Raw genomic sequence first — 20,829 nt, forward strand, 5'->3', positions numbered from 1 at the left:
ACAGAATGACAATCAGACAAAGTGATATATGAGCAGATTAAAAGTGAAGAAAGTGTAAGAAGAAAAGAAGTGAGCCAAAGAGAGGTGTGAGTAACAAGGAAAGTGCTGAAAACAAATAAGCAGTAGAGAGATCTGTGAGTACACACTAAACAGAGACTGAGCTATGTACTGAGGACAGTGTGAGAGGAGAGAAAATAGAGAGATCTGTGAGTATTACAAAAGAGACTGTGTAATACAAAAGATCATCAGTTTATTTGGCGTGAAAAAGTAATTTATGGGCCCCGACCACGTGCATCACTTCTACAAATAATTATTGAAATATATGATGTGGGTCTTAAAGTTCTGTGGAGAAATTAATCTCTTAATCGTGTTAAGTTATGTATTAATGTTAGGTAATTATATATATATATATATATATATATATATATATATATATATATATATCTAATATATAAATGTCTAGTGATATGTGTTAGTCTGTCTGTGTGTGTGTGTGTGTGTGTGTGTGTGTGTGGAAAAAATAAAACCAAGCTGCAGCGCCACCTGCTGGGCGGAGTTATACACTGACCTACTAAATTCTTAGTGTGTGTGGAAAAAAAATTCAGAAAGGGCTGAAATTTGGTATACTAAGATGTTTTTAATTTGTTAATTTAATTTGTTAATTGTTAAAAGTGTTTATAAAGATTTGTAAAAAATATATATATATTTCTTGAAGGAGAAGTGACAGTGGGGAGTGGTTGGTGGTTGCCGGGGGTGACAGTGGGGAGTGGTTGGTGGTTGAGGCCTGAGCTATGGCCCAAATGCATGACAAGAACCTTTTTAACACCTTAAGTAGCTTGATTTGACTAGAATGCATGAGTATCATGCACGGGTTAACTTGTATATATATATATGTATGTGAAGATTAATAATTTGCTCTGGCAGAAACATCCATAAACATACAATTCCAATAAATTATTAGTGTTATTAGTATGGTAAATGTAAAGGTTTGTCAGTTGTAAATAGTTTCAAAGTGATAAGATAATGTTTAAAAATAACAGAGTAGTTCTTATTAATAAAAGGAAGTAAGTTAAGAATACACTTGTGTCATTTTAAATCTCTGGATAAATCTCCTTACCTCTCTGGTGCAATTTCAACGTATTACTCTAAATAACACCACGCGGGGTATTACATGGGGCCTGATTTAGAGTTCAAGCGTACACTCAAAAGTTGATCTGTGCACTTACGTTTCTGCAGCTGTGTTTACGTACCTGTAAATCTGGGTTATAGATACATCTGCTGCAATAATGTGTCCATCTTTATTATCAACTCAAAATTGAGCACCAATCCTATGGGACAGATAAAGATACAGCACCTAAAAGGCGTATGATATAGATACATTTTGTGTCAAAATCAGATACATCTCTAAGGGCCGATGTATCTCCATGCACCTACTGTCCTGAACTTACACGTAAACTTCCTCGATCTGTCTCTCCAAATATAAAATGCTCTCATCTCAAAATAAGGCACACGCTGTGCACATGCGCAGTGCGACAAATTGCATGCAAATCGCCTCAGGCCTACGTTTAGCTGCAAATTATCCACACAATATCTAAATAGAAGAAGAAATGGTATTTGGCTTCTCATGTTCAGGAATTGCCATTGTAAACGCTTAATGCATGCTGCAATGAGTTAGTTATTGAGTTACTTATGTTTTATTTTGTAATGTACTGCAAAGTGTACAGTTGGGACGTGAAGCGTAATTGCTTTGCATAAAAATACACTTTGGAATACAAACTGCTATTTCTCCGGATTAAATATTGAGATTGTACTGGGCATGAAAGATCTGTGCTAGTTTGAACACTTGTATTATTGTGGTTCATTGTGACTGTATGCAGTGCTCTGTATATGCATCTACCTTGTACAGAACAGGATCTTTTCCTGTGTGACCTTGATCGTTTCTATAGAATGTTTAACAACATATGGTGCATGTACGGCTCCATGTATCAGTGCAAACTGATGGTTTCCTTTGTTCGCCTGTCGACCGTCTGCTTTAATGACTTTTTCAATGCTGACAGTCATTAATGGTTTTGGTGCACGTGATGTGCTGTTGGTGGAGAAAATATATTAAAATCACAAAGCAAGAAGTAAGACCACCAGGACTGATTTATTGTCTATGTAGGATATAGTACAACGAGTATATTTTCCCCATCAGAATCCTTAGTGGAAGCAGTTTCAGGGAAATGAAAAGGTTTCACCTGTAATAGGGACTAGTGTTAGGTATGCTGGAGGGGAGATGTGCAGGGGGCGTGGCCACGCAGTTCACGTCATCATGACCCCGCCCCCTCTGTGCAATGCCACAATTCATGGTATAGTGCAGCGGGGGAGTCTCCCGTATGTTTCGGGAAAGCAGGCAAAGTATGCCAGGTGTACACCAATTGTCCTATTTAGTCTGCCCATTTTTTACACATCTCTGTCTCCTTTGGATGACTTACTTGGCTATATTTATATTGATTGGTGGCCAGCTAGACACTGTACGTTGACTGTGGCCATGGCGGAAGCTGTTTTCCTATCAGTAAATCTTAAATGGGCAGCACGGTGGCTAAGGGGTGGTTAGCACTTCTGCCTTACAGCACTGGGGTCATGAGTTCAATTCCCGACCATGGCCTTATCTGTGTGGAGTTTGTATGTTCTCCCCGTATTTGTTAGGGTTTCCTCCGGGTGCTCTGGTTTCCTCCCACACTCCAAAAACATACTAGTAGGTTAATTGGCTGCTAACAAATTGACCCTAATCTGTATGTATCTGTCTGTGTGTGTTAAGGAATTTAGACTGTAAGCCCCATTGGGGCAGGGACTGATGTAAGTGAGTTCTCTGTACAGCTCTGCGGAATTAGTGGCGCTATATAAATAAATGGTAATAATAATAAATAAAATAGTAAAATACAGTCAGAGCTCAGAGCAGGTGAAATAAATTCCATGTCAAATAAATGGACATCCACTCCTCCATTGTCTTTGCGTCTCTTTTAGTGGCTCTACACCTGTTAGTCTCGCCCACGCTAATGGGCACAGGTGTCAGTCTGCGCTAAATATACCCTTGTGCACCATTACCCATCCAGGCTACCAGTAGCTGTGTTGTGAGTTGTAGTGTTATTTCTTTACTGTGTTGTACTATTATACCATGTACTGTCCTGTTGTTTGCCCTCTGTATGGCGCTGTGGACCTCATGTGTCACCCTATAAATAAAGGTTAATAATAATAATAATAATAATAATATGCAAGTAGGAAATGAAGTGAAATGTTTTTGCAGTCTTGGATGGATCTGTGAATTTGCCATAATGACCCAGCTCTGTCGTACTCAGGTCACTTTTCCACTACTGTACATAGAGATGCCACTGTCCAAATGTTATCTCTGCACAGCAAGTGATCATCATCAACATTTATTTATATAGCGCCAGCAAGTTCCGTAGCGCTTTACAATTGTGAACAAACATTTATAAGACAATACTGGGTAATACAGACAGAGGACCTGAGTCATTAAGGAGAGCAAAGCATACAAAAGGAGTAACTTTGCATCTGGGCAAAACCATGTTGCATTGGAGGGGGAGGTATATTTAAAATGTGAGGACAGATTTATAGTTGGGGTAGGGTATGACCTAGATCAACTTTAAATTTCAGTGTAAAAATAAAGCTATCAAGTGTTTGTGTGGTGCATGAAAAAACAGCCAGTATTTAACTTGCATGCAAAATAATAAATTAATTTGAACCCCTTGTATTGTAACATGGTTTGTCCTGGAGAACATTTACTCTTTTTTTTGCCTTACTTTCCCTAATGACTCAGGCCCAGAGAGGTTAAGCTGGGTACACACTACAGACATTTCGACCAACTTTTTATGCCGAATGATTTTACATGCGATCGATGTTCCGATCGCTCGGTCCATGCACTGCATACACACTAGTCTTGTTTAGGACGATAAAGGGAAGAGCGGACGTCCCTTTAGCGACTTTTTACAGCCATGTTGTCGTGAGCAAGGATTTTAATTTCGTACACACTGCAGCGACATTTGAGGGAAATGTACGAGATACCAAAGACATTAGCATAAAGGGGCAGAGCTTTCGCTATAGTTAACACCCAAAGCTGCATAAAAAGAGAAGACTACACTGTCTCTTCATTCATTTCTATAAAATAGAAGTTTAGTAATATACATTAAATTTAGAAAAACATTTAACTGCTAAAGTGCAATGCAATGAATATTCCCTAATAATAAAATCCCTTCGTATGTAATGGAATGCTCCATTTGCGGCATGCATCATCGCTGATTGGTTCACAGCAGAAATGAACGCCCATGTCTGAGTGTATAAAATGACAGAGGAGCCTGTTTGGCGCCGAGGAGCGTCAGAAGATGGCGAGTGAGAAAGTGACAGTGGGGATTGCAGGTGAGGAGAAGATGTCAGTGGGGGTTGCGGGTGAGGAGAAGGTGTCAGTGGGGGTTGCAGCTATGGAGACAGAGACGGAGACGGAGACAGAGTCAGATATGGTGCTGGAAGGGCCAAAAAATGTTGGAAAAGTTAAGGTGGGGGATGGAGATACTCAAGAAGAGCAAAGAGCAAATCCAATGAGCCCAAGAGAAGTGGAGATGATGGTAAAAGTACTGGACCAGGACGACAACGACATTAAAAAAGGTCAGTAGCACGTGTAGTGTACCTGCTAGAAGGACTTTATTTCATTCTAGTGTCACATAAAGCAATGTAAACTAATTTGTAACCTAATTTTTTTTATGTCAGATCGAAGAATTAATGGTGAGAAGACCTGTTTAGATACCACTGATACCACTAATGTTACACCTGTTATCAAACAAGAAAAAATTGAAAAAGAAAAATATACTAAAGAAGTTGTTCACAAAGGTATTTCAGTGAACATGTGTAGACAACTAAATGCTTTGGGCACATACCTGTACTGTTATAATAACCAAAACGGTGCCTGTTTTCCAGAATGTACAGAGGCTATTATTAGCCTCTGTACATTATTACAGAGCCCGCTATTATTGCGATTTCGCCACAGGGACCAAAATATAAACTGATCTCGAGCAGTGTGAAAGGTGAGAAAATGAGAGTATGTCGTTGAATATAAATTACAGATTAGAAGTTAAATGGTAAACATTTTTTTATTTCCTTGTATCGTAGATAAAGAAATCAAAGTATCGGAGGATTGTCGTGGATCTGTCGGAAGTTTATACACACTACACAGCGGAAACGAGATTGGAACGAAAATATTAAACGGTACGACCAACCAAATGAGGCGACAATCGTCCATTTGGGCAGACTTTCGACCATCGTGTCACTGCACACACTGACCCGACTTTTGAACGAGCGGTCGTATGTTGGCTGTTTGAGCCGATTATTGGACGAAAACAGTGTAGTGTGTACCCAGCTTAAAAGGCAAATAAATGATTCTTATCAAACGTGTACAGTATTTTTTAAATTAAACATTCACACATATTTAAAAAATAGATTTGATGATAGCCGGGCAGTGCCGTGGCACAGTGGTTAGCATCGCTGAATCACAGCACCGGGGCTATCGATTTCAGCCAGAGTAATATCCATGTGGCGTTTCTATGTTCTCCCCGTGTTTGTAGGAGTTTGCTACGAGTGCTCCGATTTCCTCCCAAACTCCAAGATCATACTTGGTAGGTTAATTGGCTGCTGGTAGGGAATATAGATTGTAATCTCCTCTGATGTGAATGATTAAATATTGTCTGTAAAGCACTATGTAATATGTAGGTGTTATATTAAAGACTGTTAAATAAGTAAATTGGTGCCCTTTTAAGTCCATAGAAGGGCACGAACCAACATTCGTTTGCTCATAAACACATACAATGTAAATGCAATGTCAAACATCTTTTTTTTTCAAGATATGGAAACCTTTACCTGTATGTTAAATGGCCCCTTAGAAGTACTGTATCTCAGAAGCCTTTCAGTAGCTCATTAAAAAATGAATAGAAACATACAAGTTAGTATAGAGGAAAAGTTCACAGCAAAGGTCGTTGTCAATAGGATTTTTTTTTCCTCTCAATTAAAGGGAACATCCTGTAAGAGACTCGAGTGCTGTTTTGATTCTCCATAACTTTCTTTTGACATTTCAGTGTAATTTAGGGCATTGTGTCTAGAGTTGCATCACAGCTGCATATGCTATGTCAAGTGTTCTGCTGTGATAGTCTCCACAATCATTGTGTTCTGTGTCACAGCACCGTTCAACGTCAGCCGCTCACATTCTGGATTATTAATCATTCTAAAGTGCTGGTCACTCTGATCTGGAGTAATGGTACGAACCAGTGAGGGTATTCTGTGTACGGGTAGCACAGACGTCATCAAAAGATGCTATAAACTTTGTTTTTTTGTTTTTAAACCTAAGTACATGTGTAAAATGTAATATATTTGAATGCTTTATAGTATTTTATTAGAAAAAAAACATGTCTTATTTTGTTTATAATCTCTGTAGTGATACTCTTCCAATTCAGTATTTTGCTTAGTCCATTTTTATAAATAAAAAAAAAACAGTTATTGTCAGCACTTGTCGGTATGACTGCAGGTTTGTGTGTATCTAGTAAAATGAAAGCATGAGGTATTAGTTCATATTTTGATCAAATTATTTAAGCCTGCACCAAAGCATCAAGAGTGTGTAACGCCTGCAGGGAACAAGACAGATGCACACAGATAACTTACCTCTCAAACGATGACCACCTCCCGTCCACTTCTGAGTCACTCCAGCCGCTGTCTTATCCCAGCACACCAGCAACCGAACCTCTGTCACCTCACTCCACTTCCCTCTATGGAAGAAACAGAAATTAAGGCTGTGCCTACCAGGGAAGGACTGTCCGAGGCCACTGCAAAGAGCAGAGACACTCAAGTCAATCTCGCTTGCCTCCACCTCGAATTTGTTCTTGCCAAGGGCGCGGGACTACGAGTACTTGCGACAGGAACAGACCCGCCTCAAATACTCCACTCACCTCTCGGTGAGGGCCTAACCAGAAGTGGGAATAGAGCCTTATACTCATCGGGCACTCCAACTTCCGGTCCCTGCTTGCTCCTCTCCAACACCTGTGGAAGACAGACACAACACAGCCTCCCTCTACTCTACAAGTGAGGCTAGTATGTACAACCCACACAACTGGCACTAACTAACAACAGGCGGCCCGACCCTAAAACAAACAACTCCCTCCCTCTACCCATGGGGAAAACCAGCCAGTGTTCACGTTCTATTCCGGAGGGCTGATTCTAAACCCTCACCCAGGTCTTACCGAGAAGACTATCTTCTCACTATGGGGTCATTCACGGAATCCCAAGGACCAGTCGCTACCTGCCACTGGAGCAGCACACCACCGCAGTGAGAGCTTACGTTCAACATTAAAGAGGAGCAGGATGCGGAGATGATAGGGGCAGAGGGAAGTGAGAGGAAGAGGTCGGTAGAACGTGAGGAGGGAGCTGTTAAGGATGGAGCGGGATACCGAATGGAGATAATAGGAGTGGAAGGCGCAAAGTCCATTGACAGAACTTAGTGAGCGGGCAGGGGAATATTTCATGACAAGGTCCGAGATTTTAGAGGGTGAGGTGATAAAGAAGGCCTTGTATTTGTATTCTAAAGGGAATGGGGAGCCAAACATCTACATATCAAAAAGGAATCTTCCTCAGAGATTACAGCTCTTGAGCAATGGATAAATGACCGAACATCACCTTGACACTATAGTAGACCACTGTAGCTGATTGACGATTGATATCACCAAAATATATGTGTAGACAAATTTCTTTAGATATTGCAGGGAGAAGGTGGAGAATAGAGCTAAGCAGAATAACCTCCACCTCAAGTGGTCAGCAACAGTCCAGTGTCCCCGATGGGCCTATTTACAATCATTTTTTCTGCCTGCTCTATCTTGGCTATGGAGATGTACCAGTTGCACCATGCACTACAACAATGATAGAAAGATAGTGATCCACCATGGCATGTTGAAAGGAATATAAACTCCAATAACTAATCCCCCTACCTCTACCTTCACCTTTCTCCCACCTCATCTCTCATTATTCCCAACTCCATTTTCTTTCTCCAAATTTTCCCTCACCTTGCACCATCTGCCCTATTTCAAACCTCTACCTTTTCCACACCTTCCCTCTCCCTCTTTCATGCATCTTCCTCCTTTTGTTCCCCCATTATCTTCCCCCCTTCTTTCAATTTTCTCTCCACATCCTAGATATGGCCTTGTAGTTACCTGTTCATTATTATGTTCATTCTGACTGCACTTACAACAGCTCCAGGCTCGCTATTCAGTCTATGATCCCACTGATTTGCCAGAATTAGCTCAATGGGCCGCCTATATTAAGCTGGAGCTACATATTTTTTAGGACTTATTTGACTTTTAATTATCCTCAGACTATAGGTTTTCCCAGCCTGTTATATGTACCTGTTGTGCAGGGGCGGACCTAGACTTTATTTTAGGGTGGGGGGGCGATTTAACATAGTCATGCTCCCTTCATTCTGATTGGCTGGTCCCAGTTGGTGCTGCCACCTTTGATTAGCATCTTGGCAATTTAAATTGTATGCTTTTGCTGCTAGTGGGGGCGATTGCCCCGATCCCCCCCCCTTCCCCCACCCCCTCTGGATCCGCCACTGCTGTTGTGTTTAAAGGAGAGCTTCTGCTTCTATCTTTTTATACTTTGCTACCCAATTATTCTCTAATTACACAAACAAGTATAAATAAGGTGGATAGCCCACATAAACAAACAAAAGTTCACAAAAATGTATAAAGTACAAACAAAAATGAAAAAACTCAAGTAATTAATACAAGTAGTAATACATGAAGAGTAGCATAAACCAAGTGTTATTACAAAGGACAATTCCTAGGCAATTAGGCAATTACAAGGATGGCAAGTGTAACCAAAGGTGACGAGGGAGTGGTGGGAAGCAAGTTGGGAAGAGCGGTCAAGAATGAGAAGTGGTAATCAGAAGGGAATGCGGCAGCTGTCATTGGGCGAACTGAGGGAGTAGGAGGGAGTCTTGAAGGAGACAAGAACACTGTAGGTGAGGAGCTTCATATGATTTCTATAGAGTAGGGAGAGCCAGTTTAGGGGGTTGGCAGAGGGGGTGGCACAAGCAGAACCAGATTGAAGAGGGGAGAGGCGAGTGAGGCCAGATAGGAGAATGTTGCTATAGTCGAGGCAAAAGATTATGAGAGAGCGAATTAACATTTTGGTGGCATCAAGGGGGAGAAAGTGTTGAATCCTGACGATGCTCTGGAGATTGAAGCAAGTGTTGGTTATCATAGGCATAGAGTTGGTGCTATATAATGAAATGCTGATTTGGTCACCCAAAGAAGACATATAGTGTGAGAACAGCAGGGGCCAAGGATGGAGCCTGAGGGACCCCAACAGGAAGTGGGAGTTGGGGGGGGGGGGGGTGAGATAGACACGGAGAAGGATTGGTTTGAGATTTAAGAGGTGAAACAAGAGAGGACAGAGTTGTTGAGGCCAAGGGAGTGAAAGGTGAGCAGGTGTTTAAAGCCACAGAGAGAACAAGAAGTATAAGTATAGAGGAATTGTCCGTGGATTTTGCAAAATGAAAATAATTATGAATTTCCAAATATGTCCAGTTTGACTTTCAATTTGACTTTAACATGTGTATCTTGTCTTAATTTGCACAGAGACCACATTCATTTTTAATAGATTGGCTGTCATTATAGATCAAGCAAGAAGGAACTGATTCGTCCTTTAGTAATATAGTAAATATAGTAAAGAACACAAAGATATTTGAGATGCTATATAGTGAATTTAAAATACACTCTACTAAAAACAGGGAATGCCGCTTGGCCGCTTGTGTTGCATATTGTGATTTAATTGATGCTTAGTTGGATTTATGACTACAGAGAAACTGTGAAATGGGATTAGTAGAGATACATTATGGTCTGATTTGGGGCTTTGAATATTATCTATTTTGGAGGATTTGTCAAAGTGGATTATTTGATAAGTGGCATTACTAACATTGTGCTTTACATGTGTTTTCTTTACTGCAAATTGAATAAAAATATCTAAAATTGCAAATTGAACAAGTTTACATTAAACGCAAAATGTGTATTATTATTTTTTTTAATTCTATACCACAAATTAAAGATTTTTGAATTGAATAATTTGGAGAATTGAGCTACAGATTAGTGAATACATCTGTTATGGGAAAGTTTAGAGAGCTGTGAAAGAGTTTTTGTGCGTGCGAAGTCTTGATTTCAATCACACTTTGACTACATGATAAAGTTGAGCTTCATTCTATCAATGACGCCTAATGAAGGTATTGATCTCACAGACATGATTAGATACACTTAAAGATCCATACGTGCAGTGCTGTTGAAGGACAGTTACAACCAAAACTGTAAATTTAGGTTTGAGCGGAGTCTATTTAGGTTAATAATGCTAAATATTACTTACTGGAAGGCCATAATTCTTTCTGTTCCCGTTATGGCCCAGCAACATTTCCCTCGCTGCTTCTTATGATGGGAAGATGCTGGTGGAGGGGTATTGACAACACCGGGACTCATGTAGAGTTGAATGTTTGCATGTTTTTGTGTAACGTACATGCAAGCACAAAAGACTCTTATACAGATTCTCTTGGATCTTACACTTACAATCCCTATGCTTAGAGAGGCTGATCAGATGGTGGGAAGGGGTAGGCAGTTAAGGCTGAGTACAGTAAGGACCGGTTCGTGTAAATGCAGCCGAGTTAGAACCAGACACAGAAGTATATATACGCCAGTAAGGAGGCATATCGCTTGCTGTGATGATCAAATGCCGCTTTTGATTGGCCAATTGTGTCTGGACCCACTGATAGTATATATATATATAGATATATATATATATATCTATATATATATACATCATTAGTGTGGCTGTTATAACATATGAAGTCCCAGCCGTCTATCAGCATTTGCTTAATTGATATTTGCATTCAGACCATGGCAGGAAAAAAGATTCTCATTTGATTTTTAAAGGGGAAGACAACTGATGTTTGCATTTAATTGAATTTAATTTGCACTTTTATTTTGTATTTGCTTCTGTTTCTGTAATTAATTGTATTTTACATGGTAAATGCCATTTTTACATTTATGAATAACACTGCCCAGACGCCATTCTCTCTTATGTACTGTATATGAATCTAATATGCACACCACCAGCCAATCTCATGAGATCTCAATCTCATATATCTGTGTATATATTATTTCAATGTTTTTTTTAAAATATTTTATTAAGTGAAGGAATGTAAAGGTAAATGCAATATGCTGTTGTCGGGGCAATTAGGGTCACATAGAAAGGGCTATTTATGATTCCTCTCTAATAAGATTGATTAACATAATTGGTTTAATGAGGGCTGAACATCTTGGGAAAAGGTTATGGATGCAGTTAGTGGGGGCATACAGAGTCCTGACCTTTTCAGGCTGGCAATGAATATTTGTAAATGTTTTGTGTGTCTGTATTTGAGCCCATGAAGCAGAATTTGCCAAGTTCTAAATCATTTCAATTATGTCAGATCAATGATAAACTAATACAGTAGCTCATACATAGAATACTGTGATGCTGAACGCAGGTCAGGATTGGCATAGATACCAACAGCTGAAAGCAATTACCAGGGGAACTTTGCTGGTTAGAAGTGTATATGTAAAGATGATAGGCACAGTGTCATCCAAACCATCTTGGCACACCACAATGTTCATCATTACATGTTCACTGAACATTGTTTTTATCTATTATTTAGTGGGCAGCATGGTGGCTCAGTGGTTAGCACTTCTTCCTCACAGATTTGATTCCAGACCATGGCCTTATCTGTGTGGAATTTGTATGTTCTCCCCGTGTTTGCTATGGGTTTCCTCCGGGTGCTCCGGTTTCCTCCCACACTCCAAAAACATACTGGTAGGTTAATTGGCTGCCATCAAAATTGACCTAAGTTTCTCTCTGTCTGTGTAAATTAGGGAATTTAGACTGTAAGCTGCAATGGGGCAGGGACTGATGTGAGTGAGTCCTCTGTACAGCACTGCAGAATCAGTGGGGCTATATAAATAAATGGTGATGATGATGATGAAAATATTCTGTAATATTCTGAACTGCAACATAAGATATATGTTATGAAGGAACTGCAATCATTATGTAAGTAGAAAAGTTGCTTGTACAAGGTAGTACTTATATCTATATGGGTGATACCTGCATATTAACTCATAGAATACTTTGGGAACTATAGCATGGGGCAAGAACGTAATGACGTTCCATGGGGCATATTCAATTGTCGGCGGAAACACTGAAAATCTCTCGCTCTGCACACTATTACCGTTATTACGGTATAACGGTAAGAGTGCGCGGAAAACCGTTATTACAGTAGTTTTCTTGCTGGATTTCAGCTCGCGGCTCAGGGAGAAAACTACCGTAATAACGTTTTTTCCAGCTAACTACGGTAGTAGTTTTAACGCGGCGGGGAATTCAAAGAATTGAATATGCCCCCATATGTTTAGCTTTCAGTATCTATGGTAGTCAGGCCAATGACAAGTAATATATAATATTTCTTAGCTGCAACATAGCCCTGTGTATATTGGAGTATGTTGTGCTGTAACCCGTAGCAACCAATCAGTTAACAGCTTTTAACAGTCTTGTCTAGTCATTCTAATGAAAGCTAATATCTGATTGGTTGCCATTGGCTACAGCACAAGAGATCTACTAGCAGTACGTCTTTGAATACATTCTTGTGCATATGGCCTGTTTATTTATAAAATATGGACAGAGCTAGTGCAGTAAGCTGTTATTGCCTACGGTACAGGACACCAGAAATTCAAAATGACATACTGTAGTCTATTAAATGGATTATTATCTGAAGTAGCATGCTTTTATATACAAGTTACAGTAAATGTCCTACACAATACCAGCCTATTTCTGGTTTCAATTATATTTTCCCCTAATGAGTTTCAAACCTGCACATTTATTTCATCATTCATCTCTAGATCTAAGTGGTTTGGAATATTTAATGGATATTTACTTATCAACAATGATTTATTTGAAGAGTATTTTTATGCATGACATAACCCTGGTGTTTATTCAATAAACACTGAAAACCACAGGACATAATTACCCAATTAATGTTGTCCTAAGCCATTTCCCAGTTCAGTTTGTTTATCTACGCCGTTAACTTTGCTTTCTGGATTGGAAATAACTACGTTTTATCGCTTTGTTGCTTTGCACACTGTTCAGAGACAAATAACTGCCATTAACTAGATGGATGTCTGCCCACCAGAAAAAAGTACAAAAAAAAAAAATATGCTTACTAATTTATGCCTGCATGACGAAAATACCTTCAATCTCAGACCTTTAACATGTTATTAAGTGTTTTCTTTACAGTTCATACGTTGTAAACGCACAGACATATTACTGGGGCTTATTTAATGACAATGTGCAAAGATTGATAATGTTCTGTAATACACAACAGCAAATCCAGTCTCCAGCTTTCATTAGAATGATTACACCAGGCTAGTAAAAGCTGTTATTTGTTTGGTTGTTATGGGTTACAGTACCTAATTGCTATTTCCCCAGGTTATTAAAGGGTTTCAGCTAAAAACGTATCATCGTTGCTAGTGGTAATATAAAATAGACAATATTCACTTTTAATTTTAAGCTGAACATTCAACAAAGATAGTGTTAAAAATTGAACGTCTAAATGGCAGCACGGTGGCTTAGTGGTTAGCACTTCTGCCTCTCAGCACTGGGGTCATGAGTTCAATTCCTAACCATAGCCTTATCTGTGAGGAGTTTGTATGTCCTCCCGGTGTTTGCGTGGCTTTCCTCCAGGTACACTGGTTTCCTTCCACACTCCAAAAACATACTGGAAGGTGTGTGTGTTAGGGAATTTAGATTGTAAGCTCCAATGGGGCAGGGACTGATGTGAGTGAGTTCTTTGTACAGCGCTGTGGAATTAGTGGCACTATATAAATAGCTGATGATGATGAAAACCATTGTGCAGGGTAGCGCTGAACAGAAGATTGTCAGGATGGATCTGAGTATTAAATATATTTTTATGCTCAGCTCAGAAGTAACATTGGCACTGCTATACAACTTGCAGCAATGTGCCTTTTTTCCCCAGCATACATTTCACACCTGTTGATATATAGGGGTGTTTATTTTTAGGGTGAGGAGGGGTTTGCAAATGAAATTATTCTTGTAACACAAATATATCAGTTTGAAAGTACATGTAGTACCACTGAATCTCTATCATTGTAATTTTCGACTTGCTGTGTCAATTTCTCCTTTATTCCCTACCTAGCCTCACATTGGGCCTGATTCATTAAGGAAAGTAAGGTAAAAAATTGAGTAAGTTTTCTCCTGGACAAAACCATGTTACAATGCAAGGGGTGCAAATTAATTTATTATTTTGCACATAAGTTAAATACTGGCTGTTTTTTCATGTAGCACACAAATACTTGATAGCTTTATTTTTACACTGACATTGGGGGTATTCAATTGTTAGCGAGATCCCCGGAAAAACGAGCGCTCGAAAAATATTACCATTAATACGGTAATATGCGCGTAAATACCGTTAGGGAGCTGCGAGATGAAATTCAGGGAGTAATTACCGTATTAACGCTAATATTTTTCGAGCGCTCGTTTTCTGGGGATCTCGCTAACAATTGAAAACGCCCCTTTAAGTTGATCTAGGACATGCCCTATCCCAATGTAAATCTGTCCCCACATTTTAAATTTATCACCCCCTCCAATGCAAAATGGGTTTGCCCAGCTGAAAAGTTACTCATTTTTTTTGCTTTACTTTCCTTAATGAATCAGGCCCTATGTCTCTCTCTTTCATTCTCTTTCCTTCTATCTCTTTCCTCAGACTTTTTCATTATGACTCTTTGTGTAGCAAAAAAAATATTTTTAAAAATGTATGGTGCATGAATGGAATCCAATCTCCTCCCACCTCTTCTGGTCACATGACCTGCCTCACCTGTCACTCAAAATCCCTTTCATTGTCGGAAACGTACATTCTATTTTCCCAGCAGTGAAAAGGATTCCAGAACCCATGACTGACAAGTCAGACAACATAAGGGGCTAAGAACCACCATCATCAGCAGCTATTTATATAACACCACTAATTCCACAGCGCTGTACAGAGAACTCACATCAGTCTCTGACCCATTGGAGCTTACAATCTAAATTCTCTAGCATACACACACACACAGACCTAGAGAGACTAAGGTCAATTGTAATAGCAGCCAATTAACCTACTAGTATGTTTTTGGAATGTGGAAGAAAAACAGAGCACCCGGAGGAAACCCACGCAAACACAGGGAGAACATACAAACTCCACACAGATATGACCATGGTCAGGAATCGAACTCACGACCCCAGTGCTGTGAGGCAGAAGTGCTAACCACTAAGTCACTGTGCTGCCCACAACTCTTAAAGTCACTAAATAATATTTTAGCGTTCGGTTTGTTTAAAAAAATGCTTCCAGAGACATTATTTCACATTTGCCTCCAAAAAAGATTTTGGGCTAGATTTACTAAGATGCGTGTTTGAAAAAGTGGGGATGTTGCCTATAGCAACCAATCAGATTCTAGCTTTCATTTTGTAGAAGGTACTAAATAAATGATAGCTAGAATCTGATTGGTTGCTATAGGCAACATCCCCACTTTTTCAAACCCGCAGCTTAGTAAGTCTAGCCCTTTGTGTATTTAGCTTAAAGATACAATGAAACCAACATAGAAGTATTGACAACTCATGTCCTACAACAGAAGACCACATGACTGAAATATCACTACTCAGTTATAATGCTATCAAGAGTAAAGGCAGGGCCTTAATTTAAAATCCGACTTCCTTCAACCCCCACTAATCTCTAGAGATGTTCAGGATCGGCTCCTCGAGAACCGAACACACCCGAACTTAGGGGATCCGAGTACGAGCTTGGTACTTTCGCGCGCCCTCGGGATCGAAAACGAGGCAAAACGTCATTGTTACGTCGTCGGATCTCGCAAGCTTTGAATTCCTTTTTAAGATCCAACATAGCGAGGGTTGGGAGGGAGGGCTGACCCCCATTTTTCTTTTCTGCCACTGCTGTGTACCAATGTGTCCTAGATGTGGTAGGAACTGCCATGTGTTTGAGTCATTGCTCTGTCGCTTACCATCCAGCCAGGTTGCTGCAGTATTTGTCCGAAAGTGTATGAAAATAATATTGTGATCTGTGAGGTGGTCAAAATTGACTGCAAATGACTTGAAATTAGTGTTATTGAGGTTAATAATAATGTAGGAATAAAAAAAGCATATTTTAGGATTTTTCCTAAAAAATCCAAATCCAAAACCAAAACACATGAGGGCGGTTTTGCCAAAACCAAAACTAGAACCAAAACACAAAGCTAATCCACATCCAAAACCAAAACCAGTCCACAGGGGTCAGTGAGCATCTCTACTAATCTTTATGTTACTCTACTCCACTTGGCTATTGCTACAATCTTTGTCACTCATTTTGCTGCCATTGAAATCAGAACTGTAAAGCCGAATAGTGGCATGAACCATCCCTACTGACAGTGAAGGCACGAACCGGGGGGGCTGTCCCGCCTGCACCTGTGGACCATCCTTGTCTCTCCTACTCGCTTATCCTCAAGCGCCCACCCTAGGATTACCATGGGAATACGAAGATGAAAACCTTATTACATTTTGTTTTTCAGTTTCTCTTTTTACTTTGGAAAACAACTATTATCGTATATTTAAATGAATTCTAGTTTTAATCTCTCCCTGACACATTTTTCTATCCCCAAAATTTTGCGGAAGCATATTAGTAATAGTAGTAGTAATAATAATAATTATTATTTATTTATTTATACCTCTATACTCTTCATGCAGGATCATATAGAAACATTTTTTTTTTCTTAAATTCAGGTTTTCTATAAAATCAGAGACTCTGAATGCAAGGGACAGAGTAAGACAACACCGAATTCATGGTAAGCGCACGGAGTGATGACGAGAACCGTATTATATACTGTTTCCTGCTTATTTAAAAGCCCTGGTGCATCGGGGGAAAAAGAGCAGTGTACACTGCATTTGTCAGCTATAGCTTTCATTTAGCAAAGCTGGCTATCAACCAGTTTAGCTTTTCAGCATAATAAGACATTACAGCAGAAAGGATTCTTTTGTGTTTTAAAAAATGCCATATTTTAATCAATGCCTCTTTAAATGTGAAATCTAATGGAAGCTTTAACATAAGCAGATAAAAATGCAAGAGAACCGTTTCCCTGGAAACCCAACGATCTTGCCAAAACCCAGATCAAAATTGCATTTTTAAGAGTTCAAAAATCTTAAGAACAACAATTTATCGTTTCATGCTTACGCCGTATAGTTTTCATTATAGAAACAGGATATCTGCGTACCGCGCGGTCTGAGACACTAAGCATTTTATACCTTATTTGCACTCCACATATGTACTTCTGGCAGGGAGCATGTATATGAGATTAGAGAAAAATGCGAGGTTTGTGCTTTTTGCTGAGTACAATGGCTTTCATGGTATGTTTTCCAACATTTTTTTCCCCCCTGCTTGACAGTAATGTATATTTTGTCCTATTTTCAAAACTGCTGCTGCCAGGGAGGTGTTTCAGTACTGCAGACAACAGACAAACATATGTTTTTGGGAAAGGTATACATACAATCGCAATTGCTAAAGTATCAAGTTGGTGGTTTTAATGAAAACAATTTTTAGTTATTTTCGCTTTACTTTTTTTCTTAAAGGGGCTGTCCAATTGACTTCCCCAAATTCAGGCTCTTTTGGGAAGTCCCCTGTTCATTGAGATTTTGGTGCAGATTCCAGCCTCCCCTCCTGTTACCACTGCTGTTACCTGTATTCTGCTCCCTTCTGCTGTGTTTGAGAATATGTGGAGGAGATAAACATAAAAATAATAATAACTGATTAAGGTTTCTAGAAAGGGTGTGCTTCGTATGCTTCAGCTAATTGGATTGATTCTGGTTCCTGTTCAATCAGGGCATTTACCAACGGACTTCGTAGGATGGTTGGGCGTGGCCTCGACAGAAAGGGATATTCTAAAGTAGATACCTTCTTCATACTCAATTTAACTTATAAGCGTCTAAATTATTCAATATTTTAAAAAATAATTTGTAGCTAAGATGTTATCCAAATCCATCCAGTGTACGGCCCAGAACAGGCTCCCTGTGTCAAAGTTCTGGCCAACGTACACCAAAGGGAAGTCCGACCCCGAGCACAAACACTCTATTAGGCATCCCAGACAAATTTCCACCACTCTGAGAAGTTTTCGTCCAAATCCATCCAGTGGAAGGCTCAGAACAGGCTCCCCGTGTCAAAGTTCTGGCCAACGTACACCAAAGGGAAGTCCGACCGGAACCACAAACACTCTATTAGGCATCCCAGACAAATTTCCACCACTCTGTGAAGTTTTCGTCCAAATCCATCCAGTGAAAGGCTCAGAACAGGCTCCCCGGGTCAAAGTTCTGTCCAACGTACACCAACGGGAGGTCTGACAGGTACCCTAACTCCCCTAAAACACGACCAGGATCCAACTGGACCACCTTGCTTTGGTTTCATTGCAATCGTTGAAGGGTGTCCGAATGCATAACCGGACAGACAAACAAACAGAACAATGATTTTTATATATAAGTTAGTGTTTGCCACATCGGTTAAAGCAGACCTTTCTACGGGTCCTTTTAATTGTTTTCCTTTACTACATATTTATCGTCCAATTTTCTTTTGCTGCATATAGCAGCGATAGAAAATCTATTATCGATGCAATTTACCATGAAATTTTCACACGGGCAATTGAGTGATACTCAGCTCCCTGGCAATACTGGCTACCAGCTGTAAAAGGACCCCTGCAACTTCACAAGACAGCCCATGGTGCTTCTGAGCATGCGTGACCGGGCATTTCCATCTTCCATAAAAAAAAATTTTTTTTTATAAAACAAAATTGTTAAAAAATATTTCAAAAATAAATATTGAATTCCCTTCTACTCCGTTGGGTAAAAATGCTTTATTTAAATAAATAAATAAATAAATCATTTGCCCCCTAATGTCTCCTGCTATCACCTTCATGAAATAAGAGATCTGCTGCTAAATTCCGGTGAAAACACCTGTTTTCAGCAGAGGGTTATCTTCCGCTGATAAACAGGCTGCGTAGTGTTTTGTGTACCATCACGTAGGCAAAAAAAATGTGGCTTCCCCGGGAAACTTGTTTGCCAGGGAATGAGCATTTTACTCAATTTCACAAACAAATGAAAACTTATTTTAACATTTTTCTGTCTTTAAATATTCTTTCTTTCTCAAGGAATCCTCCTGAATTTGTTGCAAAACGATTTTGATCTGTTCTCGAAACCTCAGCTAAAAACGCTTAATTTCTCATTGAAAACAATTACTTTTCAGAGACTATTAAAACATTATGCTAAAGGTGGAAGATAATTTGGACAACATGTGTGAATTTCACTTTAAATAAGAATGTTCTATTTATGCTGAAAGATTTTGAGACCCAGATTCTTTACAGATATGCAGCTTTTCTGTATTATATCCCATTGAAAGGTTGGACCACCCCTTAGCATTAAAGCTGGCTGTTGTATGTGACAGTGATAAGATAATTACATGCTTTTTTGGAAGGATTTGGTACTTCACATATGCAAGTTTAATTGTACACGGTCTGGTGCAAAATTGCCAATGTATTAAAAATCTGTACTCAAATGTTTGAAGATAATAGGAAAAGTTTAGTTGAATGGGTGACAATATTGAACTAAATTATTTTTAGGCAGCATGGTGGCGAAGTGGTAGCACTTCTGCCTCACAGCCACTGGGGTCATGAATTCAATTCCCGACCATGGCCTTATCTGTGTGGAGTTTGTATGTTCTCCCTGTGTTTGCGTGGGTTTCCTCCGGGTGCTCCGGTTTCCTCCCACACTCCAAAAACATACTAGTAGGTTAATTGGTTGCTATCAAAATTGACCCTAGTCCCTACCTGAATGTGTGTGTCTATATTAGGGAATTTAGACTGTAAGCTCCAATGGGGCAGGGACTGATGTGAATGAGTTCTCTGTACAGTGCTGCGGAATCAATGGCGCTATATAAATAAATGATGGTGATGATAAAGTGTTAATAAATGAACCACCAACGTTTCTATAATGTCTGCATGTTTTACTGTATATAGATAAACAGTACGGTGATTCCAAAAATTCTTTGTTTGAAAATGACAACCACCAACCCACCAAAATGTGCCATTATGTGAAAAAAACATGACAGTAATTTTTATTTTGAAATCATATTATATTTTGAACTTGCACAACTCAACCAAAGTTTGTAATATGATGAATACATTGCGATAATGCAGAACGGTGATTTGTTTCATAATGTATTAAATATTAATGTTTTATTCCTCAAATATTTTAAACAATCACCAAGTTTACATTAGTCACTTTGATAATGATCTCTTGATGGCAACAATTTTTGTTGGCGTGCAGAACTTACTGCGATGCTCCTCCACGACCTGCAATAGGAACTGCTTCTGTTTCTCGTTTCGTGTTATCGAAGCATTGAATTCTTGGATTAGCGCCACACCTCTCTCAGCAAGATCATTTACTGCCTTCTCTGAGTCTGCAGTCTTCTGACTGTGTTGGTATTATTCAAGGTTTCGTCATTCCACCAGATCATACTCCAAGAATTCCTCAGACAGACCAAGAATTTTGAACAAACTCAGCGCTGATCTTGTGACGAAGTTATGTAAACCCTTTGTTGCTGGCTGAAGAACTGGTGGAATACGTTTCAGAGGATTGTCAGATCCATCTGAGTGTTTG

This window comes from Mixophyes fleayi, chromosome 3 (genome assembly GCF_038048845.1).
Source record: "Mixophyes fleayi isolate aMixFle1 chromosome 3, aMixFle1.hap1, whole genome shotgun sequence".
Lineage (NCBI taxonomy): Eukaryota > Metazoa > Chordata > Amphibia > Anura > Limnodynastidae > Mixophyes > Mixophyes fleayi.